Below are 23,046 nucleotides of genomic sequence, written 5' to 3' on the forward strand. Positions count from 1 at the left end.
CCTTCCACCCCCTAACACATTAAAAGAATAGAAGGAAGGATTCCAACACAAGCAGTCACCTGTCACCAAGCACTGCTCCCAAGCAGGTGATCAGGCCTCTAGGAAATGGTGGAGTTGGATAGGCAGGAGTTTGAGGGCATGACTGGTCTAGGAAGATGGGAGTTTGAAAGCATGGTGAGTGCAGTGAGACAGGAGTTTTAGGTTTGGGTTTCTAGCTTAACACATTTGCTCATGTCCCAAGTTTAGAATGAATCACAGAAGGTCTAGAAGTGAAGGCCCATTCACCCAGGACATTGGGCATCTCACAGCCTTTAGTACATTGGCCATATATAAAAGTCCAGAACATTTTAATCATACTGGAAATGGATCATCTGTGGTGGTTTGAATCAGAATAGGCTCATATATTTGAATGCTTGACATTAGGGAGTGGCTTGATATTAGGGAGTGGCACCATTAGGATGTGTGGCCTTGTTGGAGAAAGTAGGCTTTGGGGTTTCAAATGTTCAAGCCAGGCCCAATGTCTCTCTTTTTCTGCTGCCTGCAAGATCCAGATGCAGAACTCTCAGCCCCTCTAGCACCATGTTGTAGCATGAATCTTAAACTGTCTTATTAATAAAATTAAACCTGAGGCCAGTTACTGGGGTGAATGCTGGAAGATCAGAGAGACAGAACAAGCCACAGCTACCTTACCTTGCCAGTTCCTCAGCTGGTCTTGTTTCCTCAGACTGGAAACCTCTGTGTCCTCATCTGGAATGAATCTCAGCTGAACTGTGCTGCTCAAAGCCTGAAAGCTTAACCAGCCAAATGCTTAATCAGCCAAATGCTGCTAGTTCCTGGTCCTCATGCCTTATATATCTTTCTGCCATCTACCATCACTCCCTGGGATTAAAGGCATATGTCACCATGCCTGGCTGTTTCCAATGTGGCCTTGAATTTACAGAGATCCCAGATGGATTTCTGCCTCTTGGAATGCTAGGATTAAAGGCGTGGGTACCACCATTTTCTAGCCTAAGTATCTAGAGGCTTTTCTGTTCTCTGACCACAGATAAGTTTATTAGGGTACACAACATTTTGGGAAACATAATACCACCATACCATGTCTTCCTGAATGCCACCATGCTTGTAGCCAATCTGACAATGAACTCAACCTCTGAATTATAAACAAGCCCCAATTAAATGCTTTCTTTTATAGAGTTGCCATGGTCATGGTGTCTCTTCACTGTAATAGAACATTGATAAGACATCATATGACACTATAAAACAAGTTAAATTCTCAATAGAATGTTAAGACTAGAGTCATAATTAACTAGAAATAAATAAGATATTCTAGTTGTTTGGTTGAGACCTGCAGCTCCTGCGCGGTCTGGGAAGCCCCAGTCCTGTCTCTCCAAACCCTCCCACTCAGAGAATCTCCTAACAAAGGGAAGACAATAAGGAAGCCAGTTCCACATTCTTGGCTGTCTTAAGTTGAAGTCTGAATGTCCCAGAAGTTGCCAGCAGCCCAAGTCCCCGCCTAAAGCATTCTGCTTTTGACTGTACATGGGCATAACCCCAGCTTGTGTCACACATCACCCATTGCCTACAAGCTATATAAGCTCCCCTGCTTTAGTTCCAGTCTTGATCTCTTTGTTTCATTATTTTTTGTATTGTTCTCTTTATTTCTATTTTATTGATTTCAGCTCTCAATTTGATTATTTCCTGGTGTCTATTCTTCCTGGGAGACTTTGCTTCTTCTTGTTCTAGAGCTTTCAGGTGTGCTGTTAAGTCACTAGTGTGAGATTTCTCCAACTTCTTTATGTGGGCATTTAGTGCTATGAACTTCCCTCTTAGCACTGCTTTCATAGTGTCCCATATGTTTGGGTATGTGGTATATTCATTTTCATTGATCTCTAGGAAGTGTTTAATTTTTTTCTTTATTTCTTTCTTAACCCATTGTTGGTTAAATTGAGCATTATTCAGTTTCCATGAGATTGTAGGATTTCTGTAGTTTTTTCTGTTGTTGAAATCTAACTTTAAACCATGGTGATCTGATAGAATGCAGGAGGTTATTCCAATTGTTTTGTATCTGTTGAGATTTGCTTTGTGGCCAAGTATGTGGTTGATTTTAGAGGAGGTGCCATGGGGTGCTGAGAAGAAGGGTTGTTTGTTTGTTGAGATGTGAACTCATGGCTCAAACTGACTTTGGACTTGCTATGTGGCTGAATATTTCCTTGAACTCCTGATCGTCTTGCCTTTATTTCCCACATTCTGAGATTACAGGCATATTCTACATGCCCAGCTATAAAATTATATACTTTCATTTGGTTGTTTGATCCTCTTACCTCTACTTGCTGACTGATGAGAGTAATGCATGTAACATTAAGTCCCATTGGAATGACTAAAGCCTCTTCAGATATGCTTGTATATTTGAGGCAGCCAAGTATGGAGAGTAGTTTACAACCTGAGACTTCACTTGGTTTGGACTTATACACATACTTGTAGCTGAAGTTTTACTGGTCCTGCTTGGCCCACAGTCAGGACAAATCTCTCTCACCCTCCAGTCCCACAGCCAAGTAAACACATAGAGACTTATATTACTTAAACTGTTTGGCCTTATGGCTCAGGTTTCTTGCTAGCTAGATTATACATCTTAAATGAACTCATTTCTATAAATCTATACCTTGCCATGTGGCTTGTGGCTTACCGGTATCTTACATGTTGCTTCTCATGGCAACAGCTGGCAGTGTCTCTTCACTCAGCCTTCCACTTCCCAGCATTCTCCTCTCTCTTTGTTCTGCCTACAGTTCCTGCCTGGCTACTGGCCAATCAGCACTTTATTTATTAACCAATCAGAGCAACACATTCACAGCATAAAGAACATCCCACAGTACTTCCCTTTTACTTTTCTTTTTTTTTTCCCTGAAAAGGAAGGTTTTAACTTTCACATAGTAAAATTCCATATAACAAAACAGTTCTCAAGCAATAATTACAGTTATAATATCTAGTCAATTTATAATATCTAGTCTATTTGTATTTAAATTAAAGAAGATATCCTATCTATCCTATGTTTGTGAGTCTAAGGTTTCATATCTAACTTATCTTTTATCATGACTAAGGAAACTATAACTATCTAGTCTTCAACTACATCAAAGACCTCAGAAGGATATAATATTACCTGAGAAATGGGAGAAGGACACAAGCAACTTTTGGGAGTCTTGTTAAAGTAGACAGAGACACCTGGCAGCCTGGACAGTCATCCAAAGTTCCTCTGTAAAGTTGGGGCACCTGACTTCAGCCCACAGGCCTAGAGTCTCTCAGTCACTTTTCTTTATCCTGTAGAATGTCTGGTAGTTTCTTTTGCAAAGCAGGAACCCAAAGGACCATTTTGCCAATCAAAGTTCAGTGGTCACCTTTCTATAGTTGATCAAGCAGTCCAGGCAAGAACGGTTTCTTGCCCAAATGTTTATTTTTGTCTAGAAGATAAACTCCATATAGAGTAATTTCAATGCCCATCCTCCTCTCTGAAGTTAATCAGTGCTGCCAGGAGCAGATGTGTCTCACTGTCCAGAAAAATCTAAGTTTTTAAAACACTTTAAATGCCATATTCTGTAGGTCTTAGAAGTGTTTGAAGATTATCTATCTATCTGAAATATATCTATGTATACCTAGAAAACTTAACTAACATGGCTACAAGTTTGATTATCATATAAGACTAATTATTAATCTTTATTTCTTAATTATTTTTAAATACAATTTTAAATGAGTTACATAAACATAATACCTCAAACAAGAGTGGAAATATGCATACAATATAACAAAATTAAGTTTAAATTTGTATCAATAAACTAAAATCCATAGCAATGTAAAACATTTTTAAACAAGTTGTTACTCTTTAAAAGTAGATTCAATAATCTACCCTTTCATTCTTTCTATATCTAAACTAGCCCCTTTTCTTCTTTTGAAAGAGATCACATTTATAATCAACTTGCTTTAAGTAAAAATATTGGTTTTGCTCTGTCCTACACCAGAGGGTTCTTCTGATATGGGACAGAAAAATCTCTCAACATTTTTTTTTTAGCAATATGCTTGGGTTTAGAAGAGGAGTGAGTCAATTACATATCCAAAGCCAGCTTGGTATAGTGTAAGCAGGATAAGGAGAGAGGAGAATGTGGGAATTGGAAGGCTGAGTGAGTAGACACTGCCAGCCACCACCATGAGAAGCGAGATGTAAAGTGCTGGTAAGCCAATGTATAGATTAATAGAAATGGGTTAATTTAAGATATAAGAACCAGATAGCAAGAAACCTGAGCCAATAGGACAAACAGTTTAAATAATATAAACATCTGTGTGTTCATTTGAGTCTGAGTGGCTGCCGGCCAGGGTGGGACTGGAGATAGTTCCAACTATACATATTCCTTTCTAATAGTGTACTTACTATCCTGAGAGTCTTACCTACACGTTGTATGACACATACACCTCTTTAAATAGTGAATCTAGCAACATGTTAGCAACCTAGAATCCCAACCTGCATCAAGCTGCTTGTACATTCATCTCTGAACAGTGTGTTACAGTGCTCGTTCCTTTAATGGCCATCAAACATGGACACATTTTGTTTGCAGCAATTAAAAATAGATATAGAACTATACAAAGGAATTGTGAGTACCCATCTTTTATAATCATACTAACAAATATATCATGCAAGACTTAAATATAGGCCAGGTGTGGTGGTGCATGCGTTCAATCCCAACACTCAGGGGGCAGAGGCAGGCCTTTATGAGTTTAAGGTCAGGCTGGTCTACATAGTGAGTTTCAGGTCAGCCAGAGTTATATCATAAACCCCCTCAAAAATCACCATGTAGACCAGACTATCTTCACATTTATACCAGTCCTTGTAGTCTGATTTTTCTTTGGGCTGCCAGCTCCTAAATAATGACATAGAGACTTCTTATTATGAAATCTTGGCCCTAGCTTAGGCTTATCCCACTAGTTCTTACAACTTAAATTAACCCATTTATTTTAATCCACATTTTGCCTTGTGGCTTTTTACCTTTCTTTCATTTTGTATGTCCAACTCCCTCCAGGTCTCATTGGTGTCTTTCAACATCTATATTATTTCCTGCTATTTCCTCTCTCTGTACCTTTAAGTCCCACCTTTAAGTTCCTGCCTAGCTATTGGCTGTTCAGCTTTTTATTACACCAATCATAGAAATACTTTTTTATACAATGTACAAATATCCCACAACATGTTCTTACCTCCTAACTCCAGTAAGACCCCTTGGAATCCCAAGGCCACTTTAATTCTTTTTTACTCATACTGTAACATAGTTATCATTGTGTTATAGGGTGTTGGAATTATAGTATGTTGGAGAGTTAATATTAGTATTTAAAACTAGAATAAAAACATTTGTGCTTACCAGTAGCTATGGACATAAAGTGAAATTGGAAACATGTGGTGAATTAAAAGAAAACAAAATAGCCAGTTATGATTGCACATACTTTAATCCTAGCACTTGAGAAGCAAAAGCAGGCAGATCTCTGACTTCTGGGACAGATGAAGCTACTCAGTGAGACACTGTTTCAAATAAAATAAAATCAAAATCAAAATAGAAATAGTTTGGGAATTTGTTGTTACTGAATAAATTCTGGCATTATAGAAAGTCACAAATGTGTCTGTCTGTTTTCTGACATAGCTTACTCTCAATGCTAAATAATCCTCTTTCACGTATAAGTTACCCAATGGAAAGTGTTCTGATATAGCAACAGAAAACGAACAAAGGCCATATATTGATTATCATCTTCAAAATTTAGCATTCTCATCCACAACTGATGTAGATAATGTTCATTTAGTTCATATTGTTGCTCTCTAATTTTATTCCTTTGAATTTCCTGCTTCTATCATATTCTTCTTTATTTGTTCAGTTGTTCTCATTCTGCAGCTATGGCTGGCCTAGAACTAAGTATCTCAGACTGACCTTGAGCTCATGGCAACCCTGCCTTAACCTCCCAAGTGTTGGGATTATAGGCTTGTGCACGTTGCCTGACAAACCAGTATTATCTTTATAAAAATCTACACAAGCAACCTTTCTGGCTCTACCAAGCATCACCTCTCTTGCTTCCCACTCTGTAAGTTGACAGCATTCATTTTCCCACCTTCTCCTGGTCTCTCTTCCCACCTTAGACTCTCTGCAGTTCTCAATGCCAATGTTACTTTATCATTTATGATAAAATTATAATTAAGTTAGAATTGTTTTTCAATCTGAGACTATATTGACAATAAAGATTTAATGAGAAGTTTTATTGTAAAATGTGAATCCTGTAGTTTATATTACAAGCATGCATAAATTTTGCAGCAAATTATGCATAACATGTATTAGTGTATTTAAATCATCTTTTAAAATTAGCTATTACTCCTTCATTTAGACCTGGTGAAAACTTTAGGCAGCTGGGTTTATCCCTTGTAGACTTTCCTTCTGTGATAGTTCTGTCAACTTTTGATAATTTCTACTACAGATCAGACTAACCTCAAATCAATAGAGATTTACCTGCTTCTGCCTTGTGAGCTCTGGGATTAAAAGAACTTACCATTATGACCAGTCACACTTCACTCTATTATCCATCTTGCTTCTGGGGAAGGAAAACATCCTCAAGTATCAGATGGCATCTGTTAATAGAAACTCTAAGCTTTAATCCCAACACTCATGAAGTAGAAGCAGGTAGATGTCTTAAGGTTAAAGTTAATCAGGACAGTCTAGGTTTCACAGTGGTACTGTGCCTCAAACAAATTGAAGTTTATGGGATATTTTTTAAAGGATAAGTAGGGTAGATGTGGGAGGAGTTGAGAGAGAAGTTGGGGGTGAATATGACCAAAATAAATTGTATGAAACTCTCAAAGAATTAATAAAATATTACATGAAAAGGAACAAACCAAAGAATTGTTTGAAAGATTAAGAGAATTAATTTATACTTTCAGTAGATATTCTGACCCTTTTATGTAATTATAAGCTACTTTTAAAATAAAGTTTGAGTGGTAAAAATTTATGTTCAAGAGTGAAATAAAGAATTACTCCAATATAATACTAAAGATTAGGTCAGAAATATTGAATAAAGGAACCTGTTCCCATTTAAAATACATATATTTATAGACAAAAATCCAATGTAACAGTTGCTAAATCATTTATATTCATTGCATTTAAAACTAATAAAGTTTTTTTTTCAACTAACTTAACCATACATGGCTGGGGATTTGGTTCAATAGGTGACATTTTTGCTTCACAAGTATCAGAGTTAGAATCTCCAGAGCCCATGTAAAACCAGACATGGTAGCACAGGTCTGTGATCTTAGCACTCCAACAATTCCTGTTGTAGGTAACAAATTCCAGTGTGGAGAATACATAAACATAGCAAGTCCTTGATCCCAACATCTTCCCTTGGTCTTCTCATTTCTTCAAACAAGAAAGAGAGCCTTGACACTTGGATACCTGCCAAGTGACGAGCTAGGAAAAGCCAAGATTGACCTTGAACTCCTGTTTCTCCTACCTCCATCCTCCAAGCATTGGCGCATTCGCCACTGCACCATCTTCCATGTTAGCTTATCTATTGATATCATTGTCCAGGTTGTCACTTAAGCAGCGATATTGTTGAGGAATTGGTAACGTAGTGAAACTGGGAGTACTAAATTGATATTACAATGGATCAATATTTTTGCTTAGGAAATACTAAGCTACACAAAGCAGAATTTAGCTAAAAGATCTCAAGGATGTGTATGTAATGTATACTAACTAGATTTGATAGAAGCTATAAGAAGGAAAAATCTGCACCTCTTTCATAATTCGAGATTAGGTCTGCTGAAAATACATTTTTGTTACAATTTATTCACTAGGATTTCTTCTAATTGGGCACCACTCTCATAACAAAAGAGACAGCCATGGCTCACAGTTGGCCATTAGGACTATTCCCATGTCAAAGTGACTATTTTCAGGAGCTGGGAAACAAAGGATTAAGGGTTTGTTGTGTAATGGGTGCAGATTTTTGTTTTTGTTTTTGTTTTTGTTTTTTGAGACAAAGTCTCACCATATAGCTATGGCTGTCCTGAAATTTACTATGTATACTAGGCTGGCCTTGAACTCACAGAAATCCTCCTGCCCTTTCCTCCTGAGTTCTGAGATTAAAAGCAAGAGCACCATGGCTAGCTGGGTGCAGAATTTTAATTTGTGACACAACTATTCTGGAAATGGATGGTAGAGTGGCTTGCATAGCAATGTGGCTATGTTTAATATATGTATAATATAGAATTTATAAATGGTTGAGATGGTACATTTGATAAGTATATTTTGAAATAAGAAATATAAGTACACAAATTTTCATATACCTAGTAAAATTTTCTTTGAATGCTCCAATTACACAGAGTCAGAGACTTGTAAAGAATGAAAATGGGCTCTTATATAATATCAGTTTTCTAATGATGAAGAAGGAATATCATTGATAGCTATAATTACTTGAATAGATGTAGCTGGATTTTTCTTTGGGCTTCCAGCATACAAAAATGACACAGAGACTTATTATTAATTATGAAAGCTCTGTCTATATCTTAGGGTTTTTTTTGTAACAAGCCCTTATAATTTAAATTAACCCATTTATATTCATCTATGTGCTGCTATGTGGCTCATACTTTTATCTCTCCTCCTTCATGTCTTGCACTCTATGCTTTTCTCTTCCCTGTGACCTATCTGTCCTCATAAGTCCTGCCTAACCTCTTCCTGCCTAGCTATTGACCATTCTACTCTTTATTAAATCCATCATAGTGATACATCTTCACACAGTGAAAAGGAATATTCCACAACATTTCTGCCTTTTTGTTTAGACAAAAAGGAAAGGTTTTAACTCTAACATAATAAAACTATAAACAATAAGAACAATTATCAGGTAAGAAGTACATTCACAATGTCTAGTTAATTTGTATTTGGCAAATTCAGAGAAAATACTCCATTATCTATCCTCTCTTGATGAGTCCATAATTTTGTACCTTACTTTCTATCATGACTAAGAGAAGCTGTAACTATAACTATCTAATATTCAAAACCATCAGAGACCTGAGAAGGATATAATATTGCCTGAGTAAAGAGGAGGTGCAGAGCAAACATCTTCCAAAACTAAGAAATGATAGAGACATCTGGCTGCCCGGAGAGTCACCTAAAGTCCCTCTGTAACATTAGGGCATCTATCTTTGGCCTACAGGTCTACAATATCTGAGAGACTTTTCTGTGAAGCAAGAATTTTTGAAGGACTATCCTATCCTGTCTTGGCAAATTTCAACAGTCACTTTCTTTTTGTCCTGTTTGTCCAGTTTGGACAGCATGCTGTCAGCAGTCAAGACAAGTACATTTTCTTGACTGAATGTTTAGCTTTTGCCACAAAGAAAGCAAACTCCATATGGAGGTTCTTTGAGGACTATCATCCTTTTTTGAAGTAAATTGATGCTGTCAGAAGCAGATATGTTTCAATGTTATGAAAAGCCTTAGGTTATTATAAAATTTTAAATGTTATATTCTGTATGTCTTTGAAGTATTTGAAGATGACCAATCTATTTAAAATATATCTCTGTATGACCTTGAAAACATACCTGACTATAAGCTTGATTGTTATAGATGACTAACTATTGACCTGTATGTCTTTACTATCATAAAGAGCTTTTGAGGACTAAAACTTTACATTTTTAAATGGGCTGCATAGGTACAATTCCTTAAATAAGAGTAGAAACATGTATATAATAAAACAAAAAGAACCTTAAATAATATGTATCAAAATATAAAACTCCATACCAATGTCAAGTATTAGAGACCAGTGGTTGTTCAAAAGTAGACTCAATAATCCACCTTTTCATCCCATTATTTCTACAGTATCATCTCATTTGTTTAGCTTTCTCCTTGACCATGACCAATAACAGTTTGTAACCAACCCCCCAAATGATGACAAACATCCATAATCCACTGAATGACCTTTTGTGAATGGGCATCATGTTCTCTAGGCTGCTTCCTGCTGTCTGGGGGCAATGGCATCTTTGGGGTCCCTGAGAAAATTAGGATGATAGTCAAGTCCTGGGAGAGTTAGTTGTAATATTTGTGTCTTTGTGCCATGGGAAAATGCAAGGCTTATCTGTCGTCCTGGCTAGAATAGTCTGTGAGGCTGAACCATCTCAGCCAACAGCCTTGAAGCTGTTCTGGATGCAGAACTCTGAGGAAACAGCAACAGAGACCCTCTGAGAGGCTGGACCATCTGGGTCACGTGTTTTCATTGGTATCTGATCCCCTTGCTCTAAAAACACACAAACTTTCAAAGGTAACATAAGTATTAATGCAAGTATAAACTGTACTTTATACACAAACCAGCCAAAAGGTTTTTTTTTATTTATTTTATGTTTGAGTAGGTAAAATATACATCCCCTGTCTTGTAGTTATTTTTAGGTTTATATTTCTTTATATCTATAGCTAGGACTTCCAGAGGTTTTTCCCCTGATTAGATCTGATCTATCTCAACTTGGATGAATCCACAGCTGTTTGTTTTCTCTGGAACCAACAGTATAACCTCTTCCCCAAGGAAATATTTTTTTTTTAAATTTTATTTTGAAGTAAGACATTTTACAAATATACAGGTTGGTTTAATTTAGCAGTTTCCACAATCCAATATCTCTCAGCATTTATTGTTCACTCACTAGCAATCAAACAATTTAAAATTAGCAAGATACCATCTAGGATCCAGACTCTGTGTATTTTGTATTTATACACAGCTTATCCTTTTATATTATTTTATTTTCTACTTAAAGATTTTATCTTATTATTTACAAACAACTTATTTTTTCCATGACTGTCTACACCCATTTTTTTTTTTATTTTTTAGCCTACACACTGTAACCTGTTAGAGGATTTTGTTTGTTTGTTATTTCTTATCTAGATTTGTCTCTATTGAGCATCTGCAGCATTCTCTGATCACATGAGACAAATCTTAAACTTCTATGGAGCTTAGCTTAGCACACAGCACTGGTGGCTGGCTCTAGCCCATAGGCAATGGCCATTAGTTGTGTCTCTGTATGCCACCAAGCCTACATGAGACCACAGTCACCAGAAAGCCACATTTAATTCTGTGTTCTGAACTTTTTCTTTAAAGCTTTCTCAAACCTTATGTGGATATATGTGGCTGGACCTCAGAGCCATTTGTAGTCAGATTTTACTTTGGGCCACCAGCTCACAAAAATGACATGGAGACTTATTAGTTATGAAAGCCCTGCCTATAGCATAGGCTTGTTTTTAACTATCTCTTATAATTTAAATTAATCCATTCTATTCATCTATGTGCAGTCATGTGGCTCATGGCTTTTACCTGTCCTCCTGCAATCTTGGTCCCTCTGTATCTGGCTGGGGACTCTTCCTTTTTTCTTTCCTGAGACCTCTCTGTTCTCAGAAGTCCTGCCTTTCCTCATGATGTCTATGTACTGATCATTCAGTTCTTTATTAAACCAATCATAGAGACACATCTTCACACAATATGAAAAAATATTCTGCAAGAAATAGAAGACTGCTTATTTCTCAAAGAACCGTTATTCTCCACCTTCTATACTATGGTAGCAATGGAGTGGAGTTATAGTTAATTGGCAGAGTGCTTGTCTGGCATACATTGGATCTGGGCCTCATACCCCCTCTGCAGAAGCAAAACAAACCCCAGACACCTGAGCCATTTCAAAGCAAAGTTATGTGTTATATTATCACAGATGGGAAGTGAAGTGTGAGTATGAGTGTATGTACATGTATGTAAATGGGCAGAGATCCTAGGGCCTCCTATATGCTAAGCAAGCTCGTGCCCAACCCCGGCAAATACTTAGAATTATTCAGTGACTAGTTTGCTACATCTGAACACTTTCTCTCATAAAGGTCTTTCTTCTGCTTAGACTAAGTACCATGCAGCCCCATTTCTTCATTTTCAGTCTGGGATAGGTTTATTCCTCTTTCATTATATTATGCTGTTTACCATTAATTTTTTAGCAGGGTTTTTCTCTGCAACAAAGGCTGGCCTGGAACTTGCAGCTATTCTCCTGCTTCAGCCTCACCAGTCATGGGATTATAAATATAAGCCCCAGTTTATTATCAACTTAGAATATACTTATAGAAAGAACTTACTACAGAGCAACATGCTATGGAAGGTGAGCAACAACTGTGCAGGTTGTGGCTTTTTGGTTAAGATCAAGTACAGATTGTATTAAGAGACCACAAGCAACCTTGATGTTTCATGCCTGCATTCTCACTTACTGGGAAGTTGAAGCAGAGGAATGTAGGTAGAGTTTTCCTGCCTGGCCCACAGTCAAGACAAATCTCTCTTACTCACCAGTCCCACAGTCACTCAGACCCATGCAAGTAAGCACACAGAGACTTGCATTGTTTACAAATTGTATGGCCGAAGCAGGCTTCTTGTTATCTACTTCTTTTATCTCAAATTAACCCATTTCTATTAATCTATACTTTGCCACATGGCTTGTGGCTTACCAGTACCTTACATCTTCCTTGTCATGGCAGTATCTCTCCACCCAGCCTTCCACTTCCCACAATTCTCCTCCTCCTTGTCCCACCTACCCTATCCTTCCTGCCTAGCTACTGGCCACTCAGCACTTTATTTATTTTAACCAATCAGAGCAACACATTTGACATACAGAACATCCCACAGCACTTCCCCTTTTCTTTTTTTTTTTTCAAAAATCAAGGTTTTAACTTTTATATAGTAAAATTTCAGATAACAAAACAATTATCAAGCAAGAATAACAGTTACAATATTAAAGAAGATATCCTATCTACCTTATATTTGTGAGTCTAAGGTTTTATGTCTAACTTATCTTTTATCATAATTGAGGAAATTATAACTATCTAGTCTTCAACCATATCAAAGACCTCAGAAGGATATAATATTACATGAGAACCAGAAGAAGGATGCAAGCAACTTTCGGGAGTCTTGCAGGGTAGAAAGAGACAGCTGGCAGCCTGGACAGTCACCTAATGTTCCTTTGTAAAATTGGGGCATTTGTCTTCAGCCCACAGGGCTAGAGTCTTTTGGTCACTTTTTTCAGTGTCCTGTAGAATGTATGGCAGTTTCCTCTGTGAAGCAGGAAACCAAAGGACCATTTTGTCAAGCAAAGTTTGGTAGTCACCTTTCTATGGGTCCTGCTTGTCCAGTCAGTCAAGCAGTCCAGACAGGAACAGTTTCTTGTCTAAATGGCTATTTTTGCCAAGGTGAAGATAAAATCCATTTGAAGTGTTTTCAGTGCCATCCTCCTCTCTGAAGTAAATCGGTGCTGCCAGGAGCAGACATGTCTCACTGTCCAGAAAGTCTAAATTTTAAAATTATTTTAAATGCCATATTCTATAGGTCTTTGAAGTATTTGAAGATTACCTATCTATCTGAAATATCTCTGTATATACCTAGAAGACTTAACTAACATGGCTACAAGTATGATTATCTTAGATGACTAATTGATCTGTATTTCTTAATTATCTATTACAATCTAAATGAGTTGCATAAACATAATACCTCAAATGATAGTAGAAACATATATACAGTATAACAAAATTAATTTTAAGTTTGTATCAATAGACTAAAATCTATACCAATGTAAAACATTTTAAACAAGTTGTTCTTTAAAAGTAAGTTCATTAATCTACCCCTTTATCCTATTATATCTGTATCATATCTCCTTTTCTTCTTTAGAAAGATATCGCATTTATAATCAACCCAATTTAAATAAAAATATTATTTTTTCTCTGTCCCACACCAGAGGGGCTTTTGATTTGGGACATAAAAATCTCTTAACCTTTTCTTTTAGCAATATGTCTGCGTTTAGAGAAAGAATGAGCCAATTCCATCTCGAAAGCCAGCTTGGTATATTTGGAAATTTGGGCATAGCTTCTCTTACTATTTCCTGCTGGAGGGGGCGCTGTATCTTATGGGGACACAAAGAAAATTTTAGGATTATGGAGTAGTCTGTGAGGGTAAACCTCTGAGCCAGTTGCCTTGAAACCATTTTGGATGTTGGACCATCTGGGCCATGGTGTCATCAGAGACCTTTCAGGTGGTCTTGGCTGATCAAACCTGATGTATCTTAATCTGGAACAAATCCATAGCCTCTTGCTTTCTGTGGAAACAAAAGCAGAGCCTCCTTTCCAAAGCAACATATCCTTAGCTCCAAATTTTGAAGTCAAGGTGTTTTTAAAATATACTTATTGGCTTAACTCTGTTGCCTTTACAATCAAATATCTCTCTTCAGTTAAAAACTCCAAAGACAACACAAACCAGATTCTCTGTGTAATATTTATCTTTGTAAGACTGAAATGCCACTGTGGCTGCTGGCTCTGCTTCCAAAGTGGTGGTGGTACAGTTTACTGCCAGCTCTGGGTCTGGAGCCATGTGTACCATCAACTATCAGAAGCAGTTCTATCAAAGCAGTGCATAGCCCAGAAATCTTTTTTTTTTTTTAAAAAAAAAAAAAACTAGCAAAGACTAAATCCACCATGCAGCAGAGTAAAGTGCCGCTTGTAGACTCCTCATTCCCACCAAGTTGCAGGTCAGACACACATGCCAGGAACCCGCCATAGTAGCTCAAACCGGCAGGCTGCTGCTAACTTGAGAGAGACAACTAGGAAGCTGTTTTTAGCTCCATTTTAGAATCCTTTTTCTCAGGGTTTAGGTGGAAACTCTTGCCCCACATTGAGCAACAGATATTGGTGAAATTATTAAGGCCACTCCACGTAGTTAAAAGGGAGGTTTATTTTGTGCGGTAGCTTACAAATGAAGGGATAGGTTGCAGTGTCTGGGAAAGGTATGTTGCAGTCCGGCAGTGTTCTCTGGAGAACTCTGCTCAGTCTACCTCCAGCATCCAGGGTTCTGGAACCAAGAGAAGCCTCTCCTCTTGATCCTGGGTCTTCAGCATCCTCTCTCAGCCCCGCCTTGTAGGCATGACCATTACCGATAGAGGAATTGTATTTTTTATGCTATCCCAGGCAACTTATTGAAACCTTATTTCCAAATAAAACGTACTGTAGAGGTAGTTCAGTGATAGAGAACTTGCTAGTGAGTTCAAGGCCCTGGGTTTAGTCTCCAGTAACACAGGCAGAAATACCAAAAACCACATTGAATGAGCAAGTGTGGTATGAGGCCCAGGTAAGTGTACTACACAATGATTTTATTATCAGCAATTTATTACTCAGAATGTATTCCCCTTGATAAGTGACTAAGAGCTGCATGTAACAACACATAGATAATTTACCTAGCATATACTGTATATAAATATATACATCCTAATATATGTACACAGAATCATATGTATTAATAAATAGTAAGATATGACCGTTTTTAGTGGCCCTCTTACCCTGTGAGGAAAAGTCACGAAACATGATAGAATCCACTAACAAGAGTTTTATTAAGACAAGGAGAAAGGGATAGATGTGATCATGCCTGCTGAAGGACACGTGTGGGAGAAGGGGGCAGGGTACATGGGGCCTGCCTTTTTAAGGGCCAGCTTGCACCTGTGTATACGGGCCCACATGGCTACTCCACACACATGCACATGGATCACGTGGTCACGACGTGAGATTACGTGACCACACACAGTGCATGGGGCATGGGTTACTCAGGACATATGACCTGGAAATGATGAAGTGTCCTGCTGGGGCATGAGCAACCATGGGGGAATGGTTGGAATTCCTACCAACATGTACTTTATTGATTTTTGTTTTGTTTTGTGACCTAGGCTGGAATTGAACTTCTAATCCTCTTGCTCAGACCTCCCAAGTGCTAGAATTACAAGCATATATAAATGCACTGGATCTTCATTAACATTATTTTGGGGGTGGGAAAGAATTATCTGTTTTTTTATAAGTTGCTTTTGTATGGTATTTTGCCATAATAACAAAAAAGTAACTAATATAATCAAGATTAACTATCAAAGGGAAAGGATACTAGGGATTGACCCAGGACATATTTGACAAATGTTCTATCTCTGAGATATATCCACAAAGCCTTTTATTTATTATTAATTTAAAATTATTAAGCCATTGTTTTATTAATTATTTTATATATTTTATTAATTCTCTGAGAATTTCATATATTCATATATTTTGATTATATCCTTTCTTCCTCCTCCTCCTCCCAACCTTCTTTTATCTATCTCCACTCCCTCAAGTTCTTTCCCCAATTCCTGCCCTCTCTTTTTGTTTTCTATAACACACTAAATCTAATTTGTGCTTTGCATGTATGCATGGTTGTAGCCGTCTATTGTAGCATGACCAACCTAACACAGATCGGAAAAACTGACCCTGCCCCGTCCCCAAAGTCACAACCTGTCAAACAGTTTCCCTAAGAGTAGTGGTTTCTGAGCCCCTGAATAAATAATTTATAATTTAATAATTATTTATTTATTTATTTTTGAAGCAGGCTCTTACTCTGTAGCCAAGGCTGGCCTTGAACATGTGTCAGTCTTCCTACCTCAGCTCCTAAGTACTGGAACTACAGGTATGAGCTACCATGCTTGGTGAGGCAATTTTTAAAGAACTAAACCATTGCACTATGATGCAGGCTCTATTAGACTCACCTGAAAATCAAAATGATGTTACTTCTACTAAAAGTAAAATTAAAATTAAGCTGTTACCCATCATTCCAAGAAATCAAGAGAGAAGGAGAAAGCCAAAATTCCCAAACAGGCCAATTTCAATTGTCAGTAGAATGACTAGGTCTGCTTATGAGAACAGTGTGACCTGAAGTGTCCTGCTCTTACTCAGGTATCTCCCACTGTTCCTTTCACTGTCCTCACCAGGTATGAAAGTAACTTTGAAACCAACTCTCCTTTGTTATTTGATTCTGTACCCTCACCCTTCCTCTATCTATTCCTTCAGTCCCTTTTGCTCAATCCAACAGAAAGACAATTCTGTTTTATAGAATGTAGTGTTGGATGACTCTAGACCAAATATAAAACAATCTTTAGTTTCCAGTCTAATGGTGTTACCTGTAGTCCCAGCAAGCACTCAAGAAACAGGAAAAACTACTGCAAATTGGAGGCCAGCCTAGAATACACATGACTTCATGACTGGCCCAGAATATCAAGCAAGGACCTGCCAACAAGAACAACAACAACAAAGCAGCCTGTAGTTGAACTGTTTAGTCCTTTAACATTTACAGAGTAGGTGTGATTACTAACATAGATATGATTAATTGGTGTTGACAACTGTGATCTCTGTGGGATGTGCTTCATTTCACTTATTACTTCAAGTACTTTATTCACCTCCATTTTAAAGGTTCCAGATCCTTTAAAGAGTATTTGTGTGTAAACTGCAATATGTGTGAAGGTTAGTAAGTTATACCCACTGAGATAGCACAGAGCAAAACCAAATTTAAAAAAGTATCAAAACACTGTCAGAATTATTACAAGATAAGATGCTCAAGAGAAAGACAGTTATTTTCTATAATGAAAGCCAGGCATGTTGGCAGTAAAATGTGACATCATGAGGTTAGATATCTATCTATCTATCTATCTGTCTGTCTGTCTGTCTGTCTGTCTATCTATCTATCATCTATCATCTATTATCTATCTATCTATCTATCTATCTATCTATCTATCTATCTATCTATCTATCTAAATCTATCTATCTATCTAAATCTATCTATCTATCTATCTATCTATCTATCTATCTATCTATCTACCTACCTACCTATCTACTTTTATACTTTTTTTTGAGTCAGGATCTCATGTATATAAGGCTAGTTTTGAAGTCTATAGCCATAGATGACTTTGAATACCTGATTCTCCTGCTTCCACATTCTGAATACTGGGATTATAGGCATGCACTCCTCTCAGACAGTTTACAGTGACAACAGACTGGAGGTCTGCTGGAAAACTACTTTCATTCTTTTAATTTTTTTTTATTATATCCATTTACTGTGTATGCAGGTGGTGTTGCACCCTTGCCACAGTGAATGGAGGTCAGAGGTCAACTAGTGGGTGTCATTTCTTTCATTCTACCCTGTGGGTCTCAGGGATTGAGCTCTGGTCATCAGGCTTTGTCGTAAGTGCTTCTACTGGTTGAATCTTCTTGTCAGCTCTATTTTCATTCATTTAAAATGTGCCAGTGTATGAACTTAAGGAGTCTTTCCTTTCATATACTCATGGTGATCCACATAGTTTGAAGTAAAATGAATGCTATTGTTGTCCATTGCCTGTTGATACCTGCCATAGGAAAAGAAGCATCTTAACATAATGCCAAACCCTGAAAACATCCAAACCCAGATCGTTAAGATAGGATCTAGACTCAGAACATCAAAGTTGAGTATGGTGTGCTCTCTTGTAATCCCAGCACTCCTGGAGGCTAAGGCAGAAGGACTACTTTATTTAGTGTGGCAGAATCTCTTGTTGAACCAGGAGCTTACCAAGTAGGTCAATGTGGTGGTTTGAATAAAAATGTCCCCCATAGACTCTTAGGGAGGAATACTATTAGGAGGTGTGGCCTTGTTGGAGTAGGTGTGGCCTTGTTGGAGTAGGTGTGGCCTTGTTGGAGTAGGTGTGGCCTTGTGGGAGTAGGTGTGGCTTTGTAGGAGGAAGTGTGTCTCTAGCAACTTGCTTCTCCTCTTTCAAATATTTAAATGCCCTCAGTGTCTGAGTTTAAACTCTTCCAATGTTAAATGGAGGGCTGATATGGATGGAGTTATTGTCACAAGAGTCTAGGACAGAGGTATAAGGCAAGCAAATGGTACCACTGGGTGCTGCCCATGCACACACTCTAGTTAGATCAAAATATCCAGACTGGCTGGGCTCAGAGGCTGACCTGGACTGACCTGGCTCAGAGATGACCCTTGTAGGTCATTCTTAATTTATTGCATTCTATTTTGTTCCATATCTGCTTGTTCCACTATTTTGTAATTAGGACAAGGTGAGAGGTTCAATTAGTCTAAGAATGCTTAGCCATACCTCAAATTGTCTTATTCAAATATTTTTATCCTTCTGAAAATATACCTAATTTCCACCTACAGTTATTTTAAAGATATACAGTAAATCAGCCAAAAAGACAGGTGGGGCATGGGGCTAAGGACTGCCACCATCCTTGGGCATGGCTCTGGTGAGTGAGTTGCTTATTGGGCAGGACCATCTAGTGAGTCTTCTCCAGGAAGGCCTTGCAGCACCTGAGGCATTGCTGGTACACCACTTTGAAGTCGAATCATTGCCATAATAGGGGGCTTCAATAATGAGTTGTTTCTGTGGATCTTAGCTCCCAAGTAACTCAATTTTAGCTTTGCAGTTTTTAACTTGATTACTTCTTCTATTCAAATCTCTCAGGTTGCTTTCATCCATACATAGTATATAATTGAGTGTGGCAAAGTCTTCTCTTGTAATCTGCCATGCAACATGATTCATGGGGGTGCCATGTTTTCTCATGCAGCTCTGCTCACAATAGTCAGGGGGATTCCCCACTTCATAGGTGGATGTAGCCACACTGTCTATCCTCCAATTATCTGAAACATTTTCATCAGTTACCAATTTTCTGAAAACTGCTTCTGTAATGGGTAACCGGCAAATATTACCAAGACACACAAACAACACTGACTTGGTCCCAACTTCTGCCATCTTTTGGTCAGCTGTGATTTTCTTATCTGGCCTGTCCCTAGTCCACATTCAAGGTTGGATGGGAGAGCTTAAAAGTTTCTTTGTCCCTTTAGAGAATCTAGTATACCTTTGTTGATTGTTCTGTGTCTTTACTAGTTGTTTTACTTTTTGGCAATACTTTTCTGCTGAGTATTTAAGATCATACATATTGTCCCCCCACATGACCTTTCTTTCTTTCTTTCTTTCTTTCTTTCTTTCTTTCTTTCTTTCTTTCTTTCTTTCTTTCTTTCTTTATTTCAATTGTTAAAATCAGCCAAGTTTCCTCAGGAGCTACTCTTGGGGATAGAGGAGGAGCCCCTGGCTCCTGTAGTTTTCCCCTGCCAGTTGTACCATCTGCTACAATGGCTCAAGTTCTTGCTGACCATGTGACTCTCTGGAACTACAGAGGATATATATGTATATATGCCCCATCATGTTTATCCTCCTCTTTTGAGAATGTACACTGGACCTCCATAGCCTCTTGATCAAGAGGTCAGAAGATTCACTTGAGTTGCAGAATGTTTTTGGTTTTTGAGAGGTCTTCTGAAGACCAGAAGGACTGGGTGCTTGTTGAGGATGAACATGACTTTGAGTTTCTGATACTCCTGCTTCTACCTCTGGAGTGGCTAGGATTCTAAGACTGTAGCTACCGCTCCAGGTTAGGTGCTGAAGACCAAACCATGGCCTCTGGTATGCTAGATCAGCATTCTATCAACTAAGTTACATCTGTAAGATCTGTGGAATGCTGTGAAGGGTGTCAAATCACCCACTAGGACCTAGTTTGGTCTGAGAGCAGTTCCAATTTCCCTATTCTCTTCCTAAGATGTATATATATATGTCTGTGTGTTATTTTAACTTTATTTTATGTATATGTGTTTTACCTTCATGTGTGACTGTGTACCATGTGAATGGGGTACTTGCAGAGGCTAGAAGAGGGTATCAGACTAAAAGATCATTGTTAGCTGAGATGTCTATACAGGGAATTGAGCCTGGGTCCTCTGGAAGAGCAACATGCTCTTAACCACTGAGACACCTCTTCAGCCCCACAACTTCTAGTTCTTGTCACTGTTCTTTTGAGACAAGTTATAACACAAATTGCTAAGTGGTCTTATAAATAGAAAACCCAGAGCCAGATATTGGAGTGAAAGCTGAAAGATTATAGAAGCAGAACAGCCAGCCACACATTTCTACCTCTAAGAAATCTTCAGTCTAAAGAGAGTCAGTTCCTATTTCCTCACCCCTTATATACCTTCCTGTGTCCTGCCATATTACTTCCTGGGATTAAAGGTGTGTGCCACCACTGCCTGGCACTGTTTCTTTCATGTAGCCTGGTGTAGCCTTAAACGCAGAAATCCAGATGAATCTCTGCCTCCCGAGTGATAGGATTAAAGGTGAGTGCCACCACTGCCTGACCTCTATGACTAATTTAGTGGTTGGCTCTGTCTTCTGATCCCCAGGTGAGCTTTATTGGGGTACACAATATATCACTACACAAGGTCCCACTATATGGCACTGATCAGCCTGAAATTTAGAGATCTACCTGCATAGTGCATTCCTGCTGAGCTCCTAGTCTGGCTCCAAAGAGCAGCACCTAGCCCTAATCCTTCCTTTGTTTAGCTACGCCTTTTGTTTCCCTTACCTTTTGTTTCTTTTATCGACCTATGTGAATCTTGTCTAAGAGTCAAGGATCAGAGAGTCCCCCAAGGATCAAAGGTCTATGCAAAACTTGGTTCAGGAAACCCCTGAAAACTGTGGTACTTGATAAATCAAGTAATTTGCACTAGGTATTTTATCTCTGAGGGCTCCTATCAGGTTGCTTTAAAGGTATGGAAATTAACTGGCTAAACTGTAATTAGAGAGAAATAAAAATATCCTAGGGAAAGGGATAATGCTTCAGTCCTTCCAGCCTGGACCCCCTGTAGCCATGAAAGGCTATATTCATTCTTAAGATGCCTCTGAGTCTTCCTTCCATGGAGTTGCATGAACCCACACACTCATGCTGTGACACACAGTTATAATTGGTGCCCAACATGTGCCTTGAAGGAGGAAAAGGATCTAAAGAAGGACAGAGAAGCAGGTCATCTTAAGAACTGAAGGGAAGCACTCTTAGGGTAAGAAGACTCTAGAATCAGCAGGGTCATGGGGAATTTAAAGTCCCCATATCAGGAGCAATAACATGTACTTTTGCTAAATGCTTGTCAAAATAAAAAGTGGTAACCGCATAATTTTTAAAGATAGAAATAAAATGGCTCCTGGGAAAGGAAGTAAATAAAGGAAAAAGACCTTTCTCAATAGAGAAGAAGGAAGGAAAGGAAACAAAAGGACATTTCCCATTAGGGTGTCCTTCTGTTTAACAAACATCTCTTTAAGGATAAGGTTAGATCTCTGAACAATTGCTTAATTTTAGCATTGGTATAGGGTGCCAAAATCTCAGCTGAATCCATACCTGACAATTGACAAAGTCTTAATCTTTCCTTTATGATTAGTTTAGAAATCTAGGTTTTTAATTGTTTACTCTGTTTGTGAGTTAAGAAAATCCATTCCAAAATATAATCCTCTCTCTGCATAATGAGTCCAGTAGGGGAATGATTGAAGTTAAAATTACTAAAATACACCTCTTTTTTTTTTTTAAAGATTTATTTTATTTATTACATATACAAAGTTCCGTCTGCTTGTATGCTTGCAGACCAGAAGAGGGCATCAGGTCTCTTCATAGATGGTTGTGAGCCACTATGCGGTGCTGGGAATTGAACTCAGGACCTCTGAAAGAACAGTCAATGCTTTTAACCTCTGAGCCATCTCTCCAGCCCCAATATACCTCTTTGTAATGTCTAATCTACCCATATAGGCATTTTGTAATTTTTGTTCTACTAAGGCTAATTTTTTTTTTTTTTTTAACTTTAGCTGTTAACTGTCTTGGACTGTTTAAATCTGAGTCACCTTGCAAACTTTGAAACAAGTTAGTTAAGTCTTGAGTAGACAATCCAATTGTAGGCTGCAACCAGATAATATCACCCAATAATTTTTGAAAATCATTAAGAGTATGCAGTTGATCTCTCCTTATCTGTACTTTCTGTGGCTGATTTATAGCCTAAATAGCTAAGAAAATCTTCTCTTTGTATTTTTTGTTTGTTTGTTTGTTTAGGAAAAATTTGTAATCCTCAACAAGTTAAACTTTTCTGTACTACATTAAAATAGATTTTTTAAAGTATCTGTATCAGAAGCAGCCAATAAAATATCATCCATATAATGATAAATAACAGACTAAAGAAATTGTTTACAAGTCATTTTCAGTGGTTGATTTACAAAATATTGACATAAAGTTGGGCTACTGATAGTGGCCCCTACTCTAAATTTGGATAGCCAAATCTTGTCCTATCTTGCCTTTGTACAACATGCATAGCACG

At 37.9% G+C, this 23,046-nt stretch overlaps 1 pseudogene; it reads right to left on the reverse strand.

Annotated features, from left to right (window-relative positions):
* Positions 1 to 19,145: 19,145 nt before the first annotated feature.
* On the reverse strand, positions 19,146 to 19,621 carry LOC118577195 (annotated as a pseudogene).
* Between the last annotated feature and the right edge of the window lie 3,425 nt (positions 19,622 to 23,046).

The sequence above is a fragment of the Onychomys torridus genome, chromosome 2 (assembly GCF_903995425.1).
Source record: "Onychomys torridus chromosome 2, mOncTor1.1, whole genome shotgun sequence".
Lineage (NCBI taxonomy): Eukaryota > Metazoa > Chordata > Mammalia > Rodentia > Cricetidae > Onychomys > Onychomys torridus.